Below are 21,875 nucleotides of genomic sequence, written 5' to 3'. Positions count from 1 at the left end.
TATTTCTCATATTTTTTTATGTTTCTCATAGAGTATATGAGATATTTGGGGAAAAAAAAAAACCTCTAAGCGAATATATATGTCTTCTGTGAAAAGTTGACATGAATAGGAGTAGCTTGAAATCTGGATTCCAAAGTACGTTGTCATTAAAAAAATGTAATTGGCCATGTGGCTAATGAATTTTGGTGAACACAAAGATATATTTCCCCTTATTTATTTCCACCCAACATAGGCATATATACCTAGGCATAAGCATGGACAAATGTGTGCTACTTGTGCTGCAAATGCATGCATACAATGAACCACAAATACATGCATATACATAATAGCTGAGATAGCTCTAGAACTTCTATAAATACATGTCTTATCTTGTAAATTCTAAATTGCTGGTAAGATCAAAACAGAGAATGCGAAAATACTTGGTAATCTCCAAAATATATTAGAGTATTATTACAAATATAACCATTATATCAATAGATATTCTGATGAGTATAATTTTTTGCACATTTTAACTAAATTTCCAGTTTTCATGATAAATTAAAATAAAGAAATGCATTCTACCCAGTTTCTTAATTATTCTTAGCATTATGTGATTTTTATTTGTTACTTAAGAAATCACTTGGGAATCCTTTATTAACCTAGGGCTACTATTGTGAACATTGACTATAATTGTAATGTTGCTTAGGTTAATACAGATTTCTGAGTAAAAGACAAGTTTGACAAATCATATTTGGCTGACATGACTTTAAGTTCTTAGATTAGGAAATGCTAGCTCAAATTGTGGGGAAAGATAATATCCATGATGCAAGCTGAACAAGTTACCATGACACTCTCCATTTTGAGAGGATTTTAGGGGAATGGTAATAGCCATTGTCTGTGTAACCAATATATCAAAAATGTGGCTCTGACCTATCTAAAGCATAACTTTATTTTTGTCTCCCATTTGGTCTTGAAAATTTATTTTGTAGCATAAGTCTCTTATTGGCAGAACTTTCCACAGCAAAACTTGAAAACTTGTGTTGTCTTCTGGCTAGAAGCCTGGAAAAGGAAAGGAGGACATATTTGGTTCCTTATCTTTCTCTGCCATGCATTTATTTTCCCTGCTACCCATCCCAACTTGTTGGTCAACTACCAGTGCTGACTCATTGCTTAACATTGGTGGGTACTGGTGAAAGGGGTACAGTGATACAGAGATAGCAAGGGTCTTATTTGAATTAATCCCGTTGTAAACTGACCTCTCTATGAGCATGACAAGTCTTTAAAATTTACTCTCTTGAGGAGTTTAGGTATGTGTGTCTGTATGTTTGTGTCTGTGCATGTGCAAGATTTTGGGGAGTTTTCTGTTAGATCTAATTTAATTTCCCTTGGACAAAGTGTATGAGATTTTATGCTTGTGACTTTGCATTCTGAATATCCAGTTCATATCCATTTTGTTACTGTTTGAGTCCTTGTACCCAGCTGAGCTACGTTGTACTGGACAGAAGACATTCCTATGCCAACATTCTCTCCTGTGTGGTCTACACAATAATCTGAAAAACATCTGCCCTGGTAAACTCTGGGAACACAGATATAGTGCAAATCAACCACCACTTAGCTTTTTCAGATATAAAACTTTCTCAGGCATGAGTTATGTGCATTTGGGAAAACTGACAATTGAGAACTCAATTCAAAGATCTCTCAGGGGTGCCTGCATGGCTCAGTTGGTTGAGTGTATGACTATTGATTTTGGTTCAGGTCATGATCTCCTATTTCATGAGATCAAGCCCCAAATCGGGCTCCACACTAGGTATGGAGCCTGCTTGGGATTCTCCCTCTCCCTCTCTGTCTCTGCCTGCCCCCTCAACCCCCGTTCTTCTCATTCTCATTCTCTTTCTCTCTCTCTCAATAAATAAATATATGAATGAATGAATAAATAAATAAATAAATAAATAAACAAACAAACATTAAAAAAGTCACATGGAAGCTCCATCACTAGAGTTGAGGTGAAGGGCATTCCTTCAATCTCTCTTTCCTATAGCCTTGGGAGATTGAAGGGCCAGGACTAGAGAATTACAGAAAAGCAGCCTCTCCAAAGTTCTCTTCCCTTTACATTGTCTTCCCTTTACACCATTCATCCTGTTGAGGTCCCCAAGAGCTGTGGAAACAGTTCTGATATAGTTCTTTGTAAAATATGAAAACTGTTTTTTTTTTTTCTCACACTTGCTTTGATTTTTTTCATCATTTTGGCTCATATTCCAACCTTTAATTTTAACATCCCATTACAAATGTCACAGTGAGTTACTATTGCTCCTAATTTTGCAACCAAATTGCCGATGTTCTAATAGTCATTAGGCAGTTGTCCAAATGACACCTGGGGAATAAAAAACAATAGTAAGACTGTTTTAAAACTTCATTTAAACATACAGGTGATAACAAATAATATTTTCACTCACCTTTATGCTCCTAGTTCTTTTTTTCATTATTTTATTTTAATATCACTTTTGTTCTTTTTATTTGAAACACTTTAAGCATTTTGCAAGGCTTAGAATTATGTCTTTTCAAATTAAAAAAGTGTTTAAAAATAAGAATAAAAGCTCTTGAGAGGTTCCAAGACAACACTTTCCCTAGACAAGAGGTACAAGAGCACCTCTTCACCTCTCATCATTTTTTTCCAATTGTAACATCTCAAATGGCACTTTTGCTTATCATTTATATTTTTAAGTGTAAGCAGTACTAGGTGTGGCATGATTTCTAAAATGTTATATTTCTGGCCATTGAACAATAAATATCATCTGAGTTAATTTTCTGTCCAAATTCTCTAGAATCACAAAATACATAGACATTAAAATTATTTCCAGTCATAGACAGCACTGGCTCTCCAGATAAATGAAAACATTTCTTATTTGCTGTGTATTGCAAGTCATAGAACTGTTGTTAATAAATAATTTCCATTGCATATACTATTTTACGTTATGCCAAAGAGAAAATTATGTCACTTTTGGATACCACAGTCATGATTTGTGAAGTGAACAAAACTAGAGTACCTAGCCATGAGTATATATATTCTATACCCTCTTTACCACTGATTAGTTTGATGATGAGCATTACCAGATATATTCAAATATATTTAGAGTCAAAAATATTAGATTAAATGTGACTCACATTAGTTATTTGGTATCATATAGACAAAAATCTTTAGGTAATGGATCTTTTTCTCTTTCTCCTTTTCCTAACAAAAATGGTTGAATTAAATGATATTCTTTTGGTCTATCTAAAAATGGCTACAAATTTTATTCTGAACCTCTGTATTTTTCTTCTGATAAACTCTAGCCATTTTTATAACTTTATTTTTAAAAATCATCTTTATTGCATCATAATTTGCATACAGTAAAATTAACCTTTTTAAACATTTTTTTAATGTTTAGTTATATTTGCGAGAGAGAGAGAGAGACAGACAGTGTGTGAATGGGGAAGGGGCTGAGAGAGGGAGACACAGAATCTGAAACAGGCTCCAGGCTCTGAGCCATCAGCATAGATTCTGACACAGGACTTGAACTCATGAGCCGTGAGATCATGACCTAGGTCGAAGGCAAGATGCTTAACTGATTGAGACACCCAGACGCCCCCAAAATTCAACTTTTTTTAAGGGAGTAGTTCAGTGTATCCAGATGAATAATCATCACCACAATCAAATTAGAATATTTCCATCTCCCCACAATGTTCCCTCACATTCCTAAAAACTAATAGTCTAATTTCTATTCTGCTCTGTTTTTTTTTTTTCTGTAGTTTTATGTTTTCTTAAATGTCAGAAAAAAAATGATCATATAGTGAATAGCTATTGAGTTTGGCTTTCATCTCTTAGATAATGCTTTTGAGATTTCTCCATGTTGTTGAATATATCTATTAAATTTTTTGTTAGGTTATATTATGCTGTATGGATGTACCCCAAAATTTTTATGCGTTTACCAGTTGAGGTTCATTTGGGTTGTTTCAAGTTTAGTCAGTTATGAAGAAAGCTATTATAAACACTTGTGTATAGTACACTGTGTAGACATGTGTTTTTGTTTATACAAGTGGATTGCCTGGTAATATGACAAGATCTTGTATAACTTTATAAGAAACTACTAAAGTGTAAACTGTTCAGTCTGTCCTAACTATTTTTCAATGTGGCTGGGTAATTTTGCTTTCCCAACATCAAGTGTGAGAGTTCCAGTTTTTCTGCCTTTTCACCAATGCACAGTATTATCAGTCTTTTCATTTGAACTATTGAGGTAGATATTGATAACTCATAGTTTTATTTTGAAGGTTTACACATCAAGGTTATCTTCAGGTCGGATTCTATTGATAGCTGTACCCCTTCTGTTGGTCATTTTATCTCAGTGAGTTAGGTGTATGTATGGATTTTGTTCTTATTATAGTTAGTTACCTTTGGTAAACTTTCATATCTCTCCAGTGATGGGTTGATACTACCTTGTGCTTTATATGGAGATTTGAGTATGCCTGCTCATTCCTCAGCTTTTAATACTCCATTCTCAGCTGCCTTAATGCCTTTGTCTGCACTCTCACCTTTCCCTCAGTGAGATTATTGTGATATGTTACTAAGTGAGAAACTCCTGGGGCGTGGAAGAGGGGTTCTCCATTTTCTTGGTTCAGTTTTGGTCTTAGGTATCTGGGGTTTTGAGGTGAGTCTTCATGTGCCTCTTCTCCCTTAGCAGCCAGTGTCCACCATGTGCTGTGGGAACGCTTGGCCTGGAGATGATGTTCTGCTACAGCCCCAGAATGGCAAACACCTGTGTTGTTTGTTTGTCTGGGTTTTGTTTGTTTATTTGGTTGTTGTTTTGTTTTGTTTTTGTATCTAGGAGGAAACAGCTTTGCTTCCAGGGGCAAATAGCTTTGTTTCTCCTGTTCCATCAACATCAGTGTACCTGTGCTTTGGACCTGTGGCAGTAGAGATTCTTACCTTTCTCCAAGACTAGTGTTGCTTGTTGTGAGTAGCAAAGTTATGGTAGGACCAAGGGTGGTATGACTCCTCCTTCAGGTTCCCTGTGGCTTTGGCTTCTACCCCTCCCTCAAGGGCAGCTAATCTTTTTTTTTTAATTTTTTTTAACGTTTATTTATTTTTGAGACAGAGCATGAACGGGGGAGGGTCAGAGAGAGGGAGACACAGAATCTAAAACAGGCTCCAGGCTCTGAGCTGTCAGCACAGAGCCCATCCAAGGGCTGGAACTCACAGACCTTGAGATCATGACCTGAGCTGAAGTTGGCCACTTAACCGACTGAGCCACCCAGGCGCCCCAAGGGCACCTAATCTTGATAACTCACTTTACATTTGAGGAAGGAAAGCTTTCCTTCCCCCTTTCTAATGGCAGGTGGTTTTTGTTTCTATATACCCTTCACAGTCAGTAGAACTTTTGTCCTGCTTCTAGGAGTGGGAAAGTCTCTCTCCCCATCCCCAGTGGTTTAAGGAATTTCTTTTTATGAGAGAAAAATCTAGGGGATAGAGTGGGTTTCATATATGTGAGACACATAAGGATTTCTCTCAGGTTTCCTGCTATGCCTTCAATATTTTTCATGAATTCAGTGAAAGAAATTTCTTGTGCCAGTTTCCCAGGGATTCTAAATTTTCCCTTTAAACCAAACTTAGTTTTAACAATTCTTTACCATTTTGGCTTTCTTAAAATTCTATTTTTATGGCACTTTGCTTTTCCTCCTATGCTTTGCCAATGGTATGACACTTCATTGGTCTCATTTTTTCCTGAAAGAGGCCTATCACTCTGGATTTTTCATTTTGTTGCCTTGGGATCTCAGCTTTTATTTGGACCCGAGGAAAGTTATGATCTTGTAGATTATTGGACTTTCACTTATTGTTGTGTTTCAATATTCTTTTGTAGCTTTCTTCATCCTCAACAAAGGCCAATTCTACATGTCTATAATTCATTAATGCAAATGGGAATTTTAAGAGCAAGACTGAAATATTTTTAAAAACTGCTTTGTCTCTCTTTACCTTAGCATTAGAAGTAATTCTTAAAAATACTGACTACTACTTATGAATACATGTGAATGCCTTGTGATATTTTTAAACATTCACAGTTTACACACACACAAAAATTCACTTGATGCAAAAAGATTTGTGTTTTAACTTTCAGTAAGCTCATTTTGTATTTCTTTTTAACCATAAAAAATATATATACTAAAAGTATTGATGGGAGTTTACACGTTGCAAAAAGGAAAAAATAGCTTAAAACATTATGTTATCAGGAAAAAAATATGTTGGGGTGCCTGGGTGGCTCTTTCAGCTAAGTAACCAACTCTTGATTTTGACTAAGGTCATGATCTCACGGTTGTAGGATCAATCCCCGCATCAGGCTCTGCTTGGGATTCTCTCTCTGCCTCCCCCCCCCCACTTGTGTGTGTGCGCGTATGTGCTCTCTTTCTCTCAAAGTAAATAATTAAACTTAAAAATCTTTTATTAAAAAGATGGTACAGGATGATATGATTAAAGGCTATCTGAAAATCTGATTCTTATTATTGGCCAGATTTCCATTCATTTATCTACATTAAACATTATTTAATTACCAAAGATCTGCTAGATAGCAGGCAAGGTATTCATCTAGAATTATGATTGCCATTCTTAAAGGATTTGCATTCTAGTTGAATGCATCTGTCATATTACAAATGAGTCAAAGGAGCAAGCAGAAAATTAAGCCAGACTTTGCCCTCTATATTCATAAAAAGCAATGGAAAATATTAACAAAAGAAATTGATAACAGCAATGAAAAATTGAAAGGTATTCATGAGTGATTAGAAATAATGAGAAATTTCTAGCTAGAATGCAGATTGGACTATATTGACCAGAGAGCAAGGAACCATAGCCTAAAACATCACAGGTATAAACTTCAAATATAAGAGTTGAAAAGGAGAACGCTATGGTCTTAAAAACCAAAAGAGATGAAAAAAGCCTTAAGGCAATGTTTAAAGCAGTTTAGTAATTACGTGAATTAAAAACAGTGGTTCCAGGTCAATCCATCGCCCCTGGCATTAATTATACCCCTAAAAAGCACACACAAAGAAGGGGTTGGGTTGTGTCTACTCATTTATGGGGGGAAAAAAAAAGAGTTCTACCTCCAAAGCATACGAAAATAAAGCTTAAAGAGCACAAAAAATTTAAAATTTAGGAAAAAAATATTTTATGGTTTTGGGGTATGGAACATTTTTTAAGACATAAAACCCAGAAACTATTAAATAAATGTAATATATTTATAAATATATATATAATTAAATTTATTTATTAAATCAATATGTATAAGCTTATAAATCAAGTTTATGTATATGTGTAAGCTATATAAATCAATATATATAAGCTTATGTATAAGCTTATATATATTAAATAATATATCAATAGAAGCTGTGTAAAAATATTTTATTTTTTATGACAAGGGACATGATAAGCAAGTGAATACAGAAAATAAACTAAGCAGAAGTCTTTAGAGCATATATATCAGAAAAGTGATTATTTTACTGAATAAAAACAACGTCAGAAAAAAAATTAGTCAAGGTAATTCATAAAAGAATACAAATTTCCTAATTAGGCACATAGAGAGATGCTCAACATTATACTAATCATGAAAATCTAAATTAGCACAATAATATATGACTTTTCCACTTGTATAAGAATAAAAATTAAAAGACTGATAATAGGTAATATTAATGACATAATAAGAAAATAAAATATTTTCTACACTATTGGGTAAAATGTAAATTGTTACAGTGGCTTTGAAGTATTATTTGGTAATATCTATGAAAATCAAATTACTTGTAATATTAAGCCCAACAATCCCATGATCAGTTATTTATCCAAGTAATGTGTACACATGCATAAAAATGTACATTACCTGTAATAACAATAAAATTGGAAATAACATAGATGTTCACCAAAAGAGGTATGATGTATTTTTGCTATGAATGATAGTAAGTAGTGGTTAAAATGCATGAAGTAGAAATATATCCTTAAATGAACAAACTCTAAGATAAACTGATAAGTAAACAAAGTGAGTTGAAAATACTTTTCTGCAGGCAGACTAATCCTATTTATATGAATATATTAATTTTTTAAGAAAGATGAGAAAACTTTATAGTGACTATCTTTAGGGAGGGCCATGTGAATTATTTTACTCACATATGACTGTACTTATAAAGTATGTACAACATGAAATGCATTCATATCTTCCCTTTTTTGGCAAAATAATTTAATGTTTAAAAAGGTAAATGTTACATGGGGTGCCAGGAGAGGGAGTACTCAGCATTGGATGGATTGATTAAGCATTGGACTCTTGATTTCAGCTCAGGTCATGATCTCAAGGTTCCTGGGTTCTGCCTCTGCGTTGGACTCTACACTGACAGTGTGGAGTCTGCTTGGGATTCTCTCTCTCTCTCTCTCTCTCTCTCTCTTTCTCTCTCTCTCTCTCTCTCTCTCTCTCTCTCTCTCTCTCTCTCTCTCTCCCTTCTCTCTATCCATCCCCTGATCCCTCTTTCAAAATGAATAAAGTTACAAAAATAGTAAACATTACATTTGACACACAAACCCTAATTTTAATTTTTTAATAATATTTAAAATGTTGATTTTATATATGACAGAGAAAGAGAACAAGGGGGATGGTGCTGACAGAGGGGGAGATCTGGAGGGGCTTTAACTGGCAAACTGCGAGATTATAACGTGAGCCAAAGTCAGAGACCTAACCAACTAAGCCATTGAGGTATCCCCAAAAGGTCATTTTATTTTTTTTAATTTTTTTTAATGTTTATTTATTTTTGAGACAGAGACAGAGCATAAATGGGGGGAGGGTCAGAGAGAGAGGGAGACACAGAATCTGAAGCAGTCTCCAGGCTCCAAGCTGTCAGCACAGAGCCCAACGTGGGCTCGAACTCGTGAACCACAAGATCATGACCTGAGCCGAAGTTGGACACTTAACCGACTGAGCCACCCAGGTGCCCCCAAAATGTCATTTTAAAAACTGTTCTGGGGCACCTGAGTGGCTTGGTTGGTTAAACGTCCACCTAACTCTTGGTTTCGGCTCAGGTCATGATCTCAGGGTTTCATGAATTGCAGCCCCATCAGGCTGTGCGCTGGCAGTGTGGAGCCTGCTTAGATTTCTCGCTCTGTTTGCCCCTTTCCTCGCTCATGCTGTCTCAGTCTGTCTCAAAATAAATAAGTCAACCTAGAAATTTAAAAAAACGTGTTCTCAATGTGTCTCACTGCCTGAGGCATCTGTAAGTGTCCACTATTTCCATAAAAACCAGGCATAGTTTCTTCTTGTGCAAAAAGGCAATGCACATTCCTGCTTCTTGGCAGAGAGGAGTTTTCATACCCATTGTCTCCCTACAGGGAGTCTCAGACAGTCCGTCTGAGACAGATGTTTCACTCTCTCTTCTTGCCTGACAGAAGCCCAGTACTGAAATGCCCAGCATGGGACAGAGAATGCATGAACATGGTGTTACTGCAATACACCCTGCCTTCATTGCTGTCCCCACACCCCCATCTAGGTCTCTTGATGGCACTAGACCAAATTTTTCTATTTTAAAAGAAAGCAAATATCACAAAATAAATACAGTTATGGGTGAGTGGATTTAAAACAAGAGGAGTTTCAATACAACTAGTGAAATAATGATTACTTTTGTTCACGTTAATGTAAGTTAGTCTCTTCAACCATGGATAAAAACAAACAAAAACAGCCCTAACTGTTCATCTTTCTCTTAGATGGATGTTGTTCTAGTTTAGTTTGCTCTTTGCCTACTAAGTAATTCCCCCAAATTTCATACCATTGAATTTTTTTCCTTTTATATTACATGAGGGATTTTTTTTCTAACCAAATGTATGTTTTATTGTTGTCTAGTTGTGCTATAAACTTTTCTTCTTATACCTCCATAAACATCCATCTACTTCAGTTATGACTTAATCAGTTATTTAAAAAATAGTTTCAGGACTAATTTCTTTACCTAAACATATTGTTTTCGCAAGTCCTATATAGTATTTCACATTGAGACTGCTTCAAGGATTATACAGTTAAAATAAAAATTTATCTCATAATTACCTTTTAAAAAGTTTCAAGGTAGAATACTGACTCATACATTTAAAGTAGTAAGTAGAGAATTAAAATGATCGAAATTCTCAATTTCAGATAGCAAAGTAGTGGTCTTCAATTCTGAAATTTGCCAAATATTTTATTATTTTTATTTCTTTTAATATATATATGTATATATACATATATACATATATATATGCCATATATAGCCTCCCATGTTAATGATTATTTTGACAAAATCTGTAGTTTCAGTACTTAATATTTTAAACCAATTTAAATGTGATCTGATTGTGAAAATATTTATTGTATTATAATAGTAGCATTTACTTAAACTCCTAATATGTTCCAGACATTTCATTGTAAATTATTCTGGATCCTTTTAATATGAAATTTATTTTCAAACTGGTTTCCATGCAACACCTAGTATTGATCCCAAAAGGTGCCCTCCTCAATGCCCATCACCCACTTTCCCTTCTCCCCCTCACCCCCCATCAACCCTCAGTTTCTTCTCAGTTTTTAAGAGTCTCTTATGGTTTGGCTCCCTCCCTCTCTAACTTTTTTTCCCTGCCCCTCCCCATGGTCTTCTGTCAAGTTTCTCAGGATCCATATAAGAGAAAAAAAATATATGGTGTCTGTCTTTCTCTGTATGACTTATTTCACTTAGCATAACATTCTACAGTTCCATCCACATTGCTACAAAAGGCCATATTTCATTCTTTCTCATTGCCAAGTAGTATTCCATTGTATATATAAACCACAACTTCTTTATCCATTCATCAGTTGATGGACATTGAGGCTCTTTCCATAATTTGGCTATTGTTGAAAGTGCTGCTATAAACATTGGGGTACAAGTGCCCCTATGTATCAGCACTCCTGTATCCCTTGGTAAATTCCTGGCAGTGCTATTACTGGGTCATAGGGTAGATCTATTTTTAATTTTTTGAAGAACCTCCATACTTTTTTCCAGAGTGGCTGCACCAGTTTGCATTCCAACTAACCGTACAAGAGGGTCCCCGTTTCTCCACATCCTCTCCAGCATATATAGTCTCCTGATTTGCTCATTTTAGCCACTCTGTCTGGTGTGAGGTGATAACTGAGTGTGGTTTTGATTTGTATTTCCCTGATGAGGAGTGACAATGAGCATCTTTTTATGTGCCTGTTGGCCATCTGGTTGTCTTCTTTAGAGAAGTGTCTACATGTCTTCTGCCTATTTCTTCACAGGATTATTTGTTTTTGGCGTGTGGAGTTTGGTGAGTTCTTTATAGAGTTTGGATACTAGCCCTTTGTCCGATATGTCATTTGCAAATATCTTTTCCCATTCCATCGATTGCCTTTTAGTTTTATTGATTGTTTCCTTTGCAGTGCAGAAGCTTTTTGTCTTCATGAGGTCCCAATAGTTTCTTTTTGCTTTGAATTCCCTTGCCTTTGGAGGTGTGTCATGTAAGAAATTGCTGCGGCTGAGGTCAGAGAGGTTTTTTCCTGCTTTCTTTCTAGGGTTTTGAAGGTTTTCTGTCTCACATTCAGATCCTTCATCCATTTTGAGTTTATTTTTGTGAATGGTGTAAGAAAGTGGTCTAGTTTCATTGTTCTGCATGTTGCTGTCCAGTTCTCCCAGCACCATGTGTTAAAGAGACTGTCTTTTTCCATTGGATATTCTTTCCTGCTTTGTCAAAGATTAGTTGGCCATACTTTTGTGGGTCTATTTCTGGGATTTCTATTCTATTCCATTGGTCTATGTGTCTGTTTTTGTGCCAATACCATGCTGTCTTGATGATTACAGCTTTGTAGTAGAGGCTAACGTCTGGGATTGTGATGCCTCCTGCTTTGGTCTTCTTCTTCAAAATTACTTTTGTTATTTGGGGCCTTTTGTGGTTCCATACAAATTTTAGGATTTCTTGTTGTAGCTTTGAGGAGAATGCTGGTGCAATTTTGACTGGGACTGCATTGAATGTGTAGATTGCTTTGGGTACTATTGAAATTTTAACAGTATTTATTTTTCCAATTCATGAGCGCAGAATGTTTTTCCAGTTCTTTGTATCTTCTTCAATTTCTTTGATAAGGTTTCTATAGTCGTCAGCATACAGATCTTTTACTTCTTTGGTTAGGTTTGTTCCTAGGTATTTTATGATTCTTGGTGCAATTGTGAATGGGATCAGTTTCTTTCTTTGTCTTTCTGTTGCTTCATTATCGGTGTATAAGAATTCAGCTGATTTCTGTACATTAATTTTGTATACTGCTACTTTGCTGAATTCATGTATCAGTTCTAGCAGACCTTTGGTGGAGTCTGTCAGGTTTTCCATGTATAATATCATATCATCTGCAAAAAGTGAAAGCTTGACTTCCTCTTGGCCAATTTTGATGCCTTTGATTTCCTTTTGTTATCTGATTGCTATTGCTAGAACTTCTAACACTATGTTAAACAACAGTGATGAGAGTGGACATCCCTGTCTTGTTCCTGATCTCAGGGGGAAAGCTCTCAGTTTTTCCCCATTGAGGATGATGTTAGCTGTGGGCTTTTCATAAATGGCCTTTATGATGTTTAAATACGTTCCTTCTGTCCCAACTTTCTCGATGGTTTTTACTAATTAAAGATGCTGAATTTTGTCAAATGATTTTTCTGCATCAATTGACAGGATCATATGGTTCTTTATTTTTTCTTTTATTAATGTGATGCATCACGTTGATTGATTTGCGAATATTGAACCAGCCCTGCAGTCCAGGAATGAATCCCACTTGATTATGGTGAATAATTCTTTTCATACGCTATTGAATTCTATTTTCTAGTATCTTTTGAGAGTTTTTGCATTCTTATTCATCAGGAATATTGGCCTGTAGTTCTCTTTTTTTTTTGCTGGGTCTCTGTCTGGTTTGGGAATCAAAGTAATGCTGGCTTCATAGAATGAGTCTGGAAGTTTTCCTTCCCTTTCTATTTTTTGGAACAGCTTGAGAAGGATAGGCATTATCTCTGCTTTAAATGTCTGGTAGAATTCCCCAGGGAAGCCATCTGGTCTTAGAGTTTTATTTGTTGGGAAATTTTTGATAACTGATTCAATTTCTTCACTGGTTATGGGTCTTTTCAAATTTTCTATTTATTCCTGTTTGAGTTCTGGAAGTGTGTGGGTGTTTAGGAATTTGTCCATTTCTTCCAGGTTGTCCAGTGTGTTGGCATATAATTTTTCATAGTATTCCCTGATAATTGCTTGTATTTCTGAGGCAATGGTTGTAATAACTCCATTTTCCTTGATGATTTTATCTTATTGGTTCATCTCCGTTTTCTTTTTGAGAAGCCTGGCTAGAGGTTTATCAATTTTGTTTATTTTTTCAAAAACCCAGCTCTTGGTTTCATTGATCTGCCCTACAATTTTTGCAGATTCTATATTGTTTATTTCTGCTCTTTTATTATTTCTCTTTTTTTGCTGGGTTTGGGGTGTCTTTGCTGTTCTGCTTCTATTTCCTTGAGGTGTGCTGTTAGATTTTGTATTTGGATTTTTCCTGTTTCTTGAGATAGGCCTGGATTACAATGCATTTTCCTCTCAGGACTGCCTTCGCTGCATCCCAAAGCGTTTGGAGTGTTTTATTTTCATTTTCATTTGTTTCCATATATTTTTTGATTTCTTCTCTAATTGCCTTGTTGGCCCATTCATCCTTTATTAGGGTGTTCTTTAACCTTCATGCTTTTGGAGGTTTTCCAGACTTTTTCCTGTGGTCAGTTTCAAGTTTCATACAAAGCATTGTGGTCTGAAAGTGTGCATGGTATGATCTCAATTCTTGTATACTTATGAAGGGCTGTATGTGACCCAGTATGTGATCTATCTTGGAGAATATTCCATGTGCACTCAAGAAGAAAGTATATTCTGTTGCTTTGGGATGCAGAGTTCTAACTATATCTGTCAAGTCCATCTGATCCAACATATCATTCAGGGCCTTTGTTTCTTTATCCATTGGTGTAAGTAGGGAATTAAAGCCCCCTGCAATTACCACATTCTTACCAATAAGGTTGCTTATGTTTGTGATTAATTGTTTTATATATTTGGGGGGTCATATTTTCGTTGCATAGACATTTAAAATTGTTAGTTCTTCCTGATGGATAGACTCTGTAACTACTATATATTGCCCTTCTTCATGTCTTTTTACAGCTTTTTAATTTTTTTTTTCTTAATGTTTATTTATTTTTGAGAGAGACAGAGACAGAATGCTAGTGGGTTAGGGGCAGAGAGAGAGTGAGACACAGAATCCGAATCAGGCTCCATGCTCCAAGCTGTCAGCACAGAGACTGACACAGGGCTCGAACTCTCGAGCTGTGAGATCATGACCTGTGCCAAAGTCGGACACTCAACTAACTGAGCCACTCAGGTGCCCCCCTTTTACAGCCGTTAATTTAAAGTCTAGTTTGTCTGATATATGTATGGCTATTCCAGCTTTCTTTTGACTTCCAGTAGCATGATGGATAGTTCTCCATCCCCTCTCAATCTGAAGGTATCCTCAGGTCTAAAATGAGTCTCTTATAGGCAGCAAAGAAAAGGGTCTTGTTTTTTTTAATCCATTCTGATACCCTATGTCTTTTGGTTAGTCCATTTACATCCAGTGTTATTATTGAAAGATATGGGTTTAGAGTCATTGTGATGTCTGTAGGTTTCATGCTTGTAGTGATGTCTCTAGTACTTTGTGGTCCTTCTAACATTTCACTCACAGAGTTCCCTTAGGATTTCTTGTAGGGCTGATTTAGTGGTGATGGATTCCCTCAGTTTTTGTTTGTGAAAATGTTTATCTCTTCTTCTATTCTGAATGATAGACTTGCTGGATAAAGGATTCTCAGCTGCATATTTTTTCTGTTCATCACATTGAAGATTTCCTGCCATTCCTTTCTGGCCTGCCTGTTTTCATTAGATAGGTCTGCCACTAGTCTTGTTGGTCTCCCTTTGTAGGTTAGAGCCTATTTATCCCTAGCTGCTTTCAGAATTTTCTCTTTATCCTTGTATTTTGCCAGTTTCACTATGATATGTTGTGTAGAAGATCGATTCCAGTTACGTTTGAAGGGAGTTCTCTGTGCCTCTTGGATTTCAATGCGTTTTTCCTTCCCCAAATCAGGGAATTTCTCAGCTATGACTTGTTCAAGTACACCTTCAGCCCCTTTCTCTCTCTCTTCCTCTTCTGGAAATCCTGTTATATGGATATTGTTCTGTTTGATTGCATCACTTAGTTCTCTAATTCTTCCCTCATACTCCTGGATTTTTTTATCTCTCTTTTTCTCAGCTTCCTCTTTTTTCCATAATTTTATCTTTTAATTCACCTATTCTCTCCTCTGCCTTTTCTATCCGTGCTGTGTCCGCCTCCTTCTTATTTTGTACCTCATGTTTTTTAGGTCCTCATGACTATTTCTTAGTTCCTTGATCTCTGTAACAATAGATTCTCTGCCCTCCTCTATGCTTTTTTCAAGCCCAGGGATTAGTTTTATGACTATTATTCTAAATTCTTGTTCTGTTATATTGCTTAAATCGTTTTTGATCAACTTGTTGGCTGTCACTACTTCCTGGAGTTTCTTTTGAGGAGAATTATTCTGTTTTGTCATTTTGGGTAGTCCCAGTGGTATCTCCAAACTGCAGGGTACTTCCCCTGTGCTGTTGGGAGAAACTTGTGTTGGTGGGCAGGGCCACAGTCAGACCTGATGTCTGCCCCCAGGCCAACATTGGGTCCACAGTGAGACTGGTGTGTACCTTATCTTCTCCTCTCCCAGGGGCAGAGTGGAGTGGTATGGCCCCTGTGTGGGCTGTTTGCACACTGCCAAGCTTGTGGTGCTTCTTTGATGGGATCTGGTGTATTAGTGAGGGTGCAGGGGTGGATTCGCAATGTGCACAGGGGCGAGAAGGGCAGACTTAGATCACTTTGCCATCAGTGGTCCCCTGCAGGAGGGGCCCTGCAGCACCAGGAGGGAGGCAGACCTGTTGGAGGGATGGATCCACAGAAGCACAGTGTTCGGTGTTTGCGTGGTGCAAGTAAGTTTGGTGACAGGAACTGGTTCACTTTGGAATTTTAGCTGGGGGATGGGAGAGGGAGATGGTGCTTGCCAGCACCTTTGTTCCTCCTTGGAGCTCTGTCCTTCCAGGACTCAACTACTCTTCCTCCTGGCATCCTCTTGCCCTTCCCGCTCTCTGAGAGCAGAGCTGTTGACTTTTAGCATTCCAGATGTTAAATCCCCATGGCAGAACTCATGGAGTGCGGCCCCTCCACTTTTGCAAGCCAGATTCCGGGGGCTCTGCCATGCCCAGCGGGCTGCCCCGCCATTGCTCTGGCTCCCTCCTGCCAGTCCGTGTGGCACACACCACCTCTCTGCCCTTCCTATCTTCTTTCATGGGCCTTTTGTCTATGCTTGTCTCCAGAGAATCAGTTCTGCTAGTCTTCTGGTGGTTTTCTGGGTTATTTAGGCCAATGTGGGTGGAATCTATGTGATGAGCAGGGCGAGGTGAGCCCAGCATCCTCCTAATCCGCCATCTTCTGAGCATCCCTCCTAAGTTATTCTGGATCTTTAAACTTAACCTTGAAAGTAGGAGAATTTGTGTTTTTTACATGAGTTAGGAAGCTTGGTCTTAGGAGTTAAGGAATATTCTCTTATAACTCAATTAGTTATGTTATATGTTAGGATTTGGACCTGTTTCTCTGACGCTGAACTCCCAACTGCCATACTTTTTCTAACATGCCATAATACCTCCCTTCATTAAATTTGTTTAGTTTGGAGATGATTACAAACAGTTATAGAAATTTGGAAATGAACATGTCCTTGAAGATCATAATAACACACTGTAGAGTTTACATGAGCAGGTGCAGGAGTAGTGTCAAAGTGTCTGAGTTTGAATTCTGCTCCATACTTTATTAGCTGTGTAACCTCGGACAAATTATGTAACCTTTCCAAAGTTTTGTCAACTACATATGTGAGGTAGGAATAATAATTGTTGTCATTTGCTTTTAGAATCAGGAGCCATCATGTTTTTGCAAGGTACTTAGTACATGGTAGGTATAATATATGCATAGGATTCTCTAATTTTGCATGGGAAGACACATGGGTTCAGAGAGGCGGTGTCATTTGCCCAATGTCTAATGGATAGTTAGCATAGAATTTTAATCAATATCCCCAAGTTCCAATTTATATTCTTACACTCTTTCCACTCTTTGGTATGTTGGACCATCATTTGTAAAATGCATAAATTCTGTGGCATGTGGGTGGCTCAGTCAGTTAAGTGACAGACTCTTAATTTCATCTCAGGTCATATCAGGCATGAGATGAGTCCTGTGAATGGGCCTCAGCGCTAGGAGTGGAGTCTTTCTCTGCTGACGCTAGGAGTGGAGACTTTCTCAGCAGTCTGGAGTCTGCTGAAGGTCCTCTCTCTGCCCCTCCCCACTTGTGCACCCACACACTCCCTCTCAAAAAAATTAAGTAAGTTCTGCAGTAATAATGTTCTGGAAGAATTGTGAAATTCAGATCAACTTCAGCATGTAAATATATGAAGAAGAAAGCATCTTTCCTGGTAGATATTTCACTGTTTTGCCAGGAATTCTGGGGGCTATAAACCAGATGAGATAGAAAAAAAAAAAAGCCCTTTTGAAATGCGGCATGGTTTTTAGAAAATATCATCTGTGATCCAGAAGGATGTATTTATCACATAATTATTTCAAACTGTAAGCAAATTAATTGTAGAAAGGCAATCTGTTTCTTATTAAACAGCTCTTTAAAATGTTCTTGATATATTAGAACATTTATTGTAACATTTATAATAAATTTTCTATTCAATTGCAGAGATTTCCCCCCTTACTCTTTGCGGTTATGGTTGTTTCCATCTTTATTTATTTATTTTTGAGAGAGAGAGAGAGAGAGAGAGAGAGAGAGAGAGAGAGAGAGAGAGAAACCATGCACTCTTGAGCAGGGGAAGGGCGGGGGGGGGGGGGTGGTGGTGGTACAGAGAATCCCAGGGAGGCTCCATGCTGTTAGCACAGAGATTGATGTGGGGCTTGAACTAATGAACCAACCATGATATCATGACCTGAGCAGAAGCCAAGAGTCGACACTTAACCCATTGAGCCATCCAGTTACCCGGAACCCCTTACCGTTTGAATTAAGAGATACTGCTCTATAGTAGCAGAGTATGAATTATGCTTTATTTAATATAATTTACCTATCTGTAGGCTACTGATATTCCAAATTTTGTAACACATTCAACATTACAGTGACAAGGAAGGAAAATATTTTTATTGACTTTTTATATTGAATAATACTTTTCAAGTAGTAAAAATTTTCATTTAGCATATTTATTTAAATTAAAAGTTTGCAAAATTTGCTTTTGATGCCTCTTAGAGTAGTGATGGCATATGTCAAACACTGAGATGTGAAATTTTTAGCCTGATTAAGTGATATGTCTCCATGTGAAAATCTGGGTATATATGTCTGTGTGATTTTTTTTTTTCTGTGATTTGTTTGATTTGTAGGTGTTATCTATAAAAATGTTTTCCATAATGCAAATATGAGTATTTTTAAGGATCTAGTAGTCAAACTAAGGATATGATATTTCTTCTAGGTATTCAGCAGTATATGAAAATACTGGGATGATATCATATTGAAACAATAGGAGAGTACTCTCACTAGAATTCTGGAATGAATAGGCTACCCACACATCTCCAATTATGTTTCTTCTTTCCTTTACCCAGAAAGAATATTACTTACTTTCATTCATTATTTTTTTTTCATTTTAGAAATATTTACTACCCCTTTATTACCAATGTCTACTAGGGGTTTTAAGCACAAATTATATTTCTACCTGCACTCATATTCTACAGATACAACTGGAAAAGATAGCATGTCCATAGTTCAGTAAACTTAACAGGACAGTAAGTGATACGTGTTAGGAATGAGATACAAATATAGTACTAAGGGAGTTCAGAGGACAGGTGAATTTTGCAGAGAGAAAGAAAACATTTGTGTAGCAAAGAGAATATTCCTATGGCCTTGCAAGATGGAAAGGAATTAGAAAGATGAAAAAAGAGAGGAAATGGAAAATAAATATGCACACAAATGGGAAAGTAAAATATGTATATGGGAGTGGGAAATGAGCTAACATTGCTAACTATTATTAAAACCTATTTTCATATGAACCTTATGTGTTATTTTATTTGACCTTCTCAAAAGCTAATAAAGGGAAGTCATAAAAATTCTTATAAAGGCTAAAATGAAATCGAGCTCGAAAGTAAAGATGCCCTTTTTTCTCTGACATCAAAGCCCATTTTCTCCCCAAAACAGCACATCAATTAGGTAAAAGGAGTATAATCTAGCACAGATGCTTGGATCACAGGGCTTATAAAGGAGGTTAGAGGCAGATAATTGTGGATGGTCTTCTATATCAATGGGACGAAAATTGGAATTATTCATGAGGTGATGGTGAGCCATTCATTTATATATCCACCCAGACAAGCAGTATTTGTTGAGATCATGTTATAGATAGGCAATGTTCTAAGTCCTGGAGATACACCAGTGACCAAGTCAGACAGTGTCTTGGAAACAATATATTGGAAAATATCTTGAAAATGAAGGTTTCATACATGACTAAAATAAGGTAAAAAATAACCATAAGCTCTTGTAAATATTTTATTGTTGAACAGAATTTACATTTATTTCCTAGATTTACAATGGAAACAAGCTTATGGTATCTCTATCCCAGACCACTTTTATACTAGACTCATAAACTAGAATAGGAAACTGTTACATGTTTTTTGCCTGTCCCTCTTTCTCCAAAAAGAAACAGGAATGATGACTACTTCATACCTTCCTTACACATCTATTCTCTTTTCTCTTTCTTTTTCTCTTAAACATCTTTTCTCTGTATCTATTAACTTTTTTTTCCTTCACTATTCTTATGTAAATGGAAGAATCAAAGTTCTCATCAAATTATGCATTTCAGCTCTCAGTTTTTTATATACAAAACAACAAATTAGCTGTCATCTAGTGTAATGTGCAATATTTAGATAACTTGCATGAATATATTGCAGTGGCATTAGCATATTTAATGTGTGGGGACAGTCTGATAGCTATATGAAATATTTTAATGCACATCTGTTTTCTTCTTTGATTTGTACACATCTGCCTCCCAAGGATCTCAGTGTGTTCCTGGCACCAGAATTAACACTTTTATCTCTGTTACCAAAATGAATTTTGATAAAGCTTTATTGTACATCAAAGAAGAATGTGCATATTTTGAGTCAGAGTTACCTTGATGTTTTAGCTATTAGGGTTTTTGTAACTTGTCCCACAAAGAGTAATTTAAAATTGTAAAATATAGCTATTATTTCAAGTTTAAACAAGTACCCTTTTTACAGATGAAAAAGATATCTAGAGATATACATGGGAAATAAACCATTCTGAGACGAATACTTCCAAATATTTGTCACTGTGATTAACCATGAAAAAATTAGCTTTTCTCTCTTTATTTTACATGTATGGAATTCCAATAAAATGTAAGCCAGTCTGAAACTACATATTTGAAAAAATTATAGTCGTTTATATTTACTGCAAAATAACTAATCATACAGCTGTACTCTACTAGGTATAGATACCTAATTTAGTATTCTTAGTAAATTTTGCCAAAAAAAAATTACAAAGAACTCTTTGTTTAATGGCAGGAAATTCATATTTTGGGAAATTGAAATGGATTAGAAAGAGTTTGAGAAATATCACTCACTTTAAAGGTAAAACTTCAACCGTGTAGAGCAAGAGTAATTGTGTCTTCCACAGGACGTTTGGTAATATCTGGAATCATTGTTGGTTGTCACAACTGGGGAGGGAGGTGCTCCTGGAATTAGTAGAGAGAAGCTGGTGTGCTAAATGTCATGCAATGCGCAGGACAGTCCCTCATGACAAAGAATTATGTCTAGATTGTCATCAGTGCCAGTTTGAGAAACCCTGTCATGGAGGATGACAGGGAGTCAACCTGGCACCATCGTATAAGTGTCAAAAATATAAACTTAAAAAAATGAGACTTTAGTTAATTACAGCATAGCAGACAGCATGAGCGTAAGTATAGTGGCACTCTTCCCTGTCCCCAGGTCTCACAGGGTGAAGTGATGACCCCACATGGGTGCTGAGCAAGCAGTGAATTGTGACATAGTTGAGAGTCCCATGGCCTGGTGATCAGTACCTTTAGAGCAAAGAGCCAATTTTGTTCCAAACAGAAAGTTCCCTAGTTTCTCTGCTTTGTAGAGTAAACAGTTATTCAGTTGTAACCGTGTACTTTCCTTGATTTAGTTGCCTAAGTGACTAGCTTTAGAAAATGTTCAGTGTGAGAAGACAAAGAAGCCTTAAATTCAGCACATTCAGCAAGAAAGTTCAGGGACACTCAAGATCCCTTGAGGACTGCCTCTCCCAATACCCCCAGATAAGACCCTGGAAATAAGCACAAGTCATATCAAGGGCTCATTTATCTCTACTGTTCATGAGCCTTTTACATGTAACTACCTGAAGAATCTTCCACCTAAGGACTTTTAAATTCATAGAGAAAAAAATTGAACACCCTGGGTGTGGTACCACCACAGGGCACTTACATATGTAGTAGTTACTTGTGTCTGCAATGCTGTTCCACCAGGTGTCCCTATGTGTCTCTCCTGTACCTCTCAGAAGTCTGTGTTTATAGATTACCTCCTCACTTAGCCTTTTCTGGTCACCCTATCTAAACCCATTATCTATACATATTCCTGGCCCAAAGGGATTCCCTTATCCTTTTTCTTAGGTTACTTTTAGTAATTATCTTAGACATATTTTGCTTGTGTGTTGCCTTGCTGCAA

General features: G+C 36.6%; 1 protein-coding gene and 1 long non-coding RNA gene across 2 annotated transcripts in view; one reads left to right on the top strand and one right to left on the bottom strand.

Moving 5' to 3' along the window:
* Window positions 1-21,875, top strand: part of LRP1B (LDL receptor related protein 1B) — a 1,866,249-nt gene that overhangs the window by 1,099,565 nt on the left and 744,809 nt on the right. The window lies entirely within an intron of this gene.
* Window positions 943-21,147, bottom strand: LOC122240908. Its single transcript, XR_006220698.1, has 4 exons — window positions 21,088-21,147; window positions 20,777-20,887; window positions 2,240-2,350; window positions 943-1,038 (listed from the first exon to the last, which is right to left on the bottom strand). It is a non-coding gene; the product is annotated as an uncharacterized LOC122240908 (long non-coding RNA).

Source organism: Panthera tigris, chromosome C1, assembly GCF_018350195.1.
Source record: "Panthera tigris isolate Pti1 chromosome C1, P.tigris_Pti1_mat1.1, whole genome shotgun sequence".
Lineage (NCBI taxonomy): Eukaryota > Metazoa > Chordata > Mammalia > Carnivora > Felidae > Panthera > Panthera tigris.
Note: the sequence above shows the minus strand (reverse complement) of the source record. Positions and strands in the feature narration are given on the sequence as shown.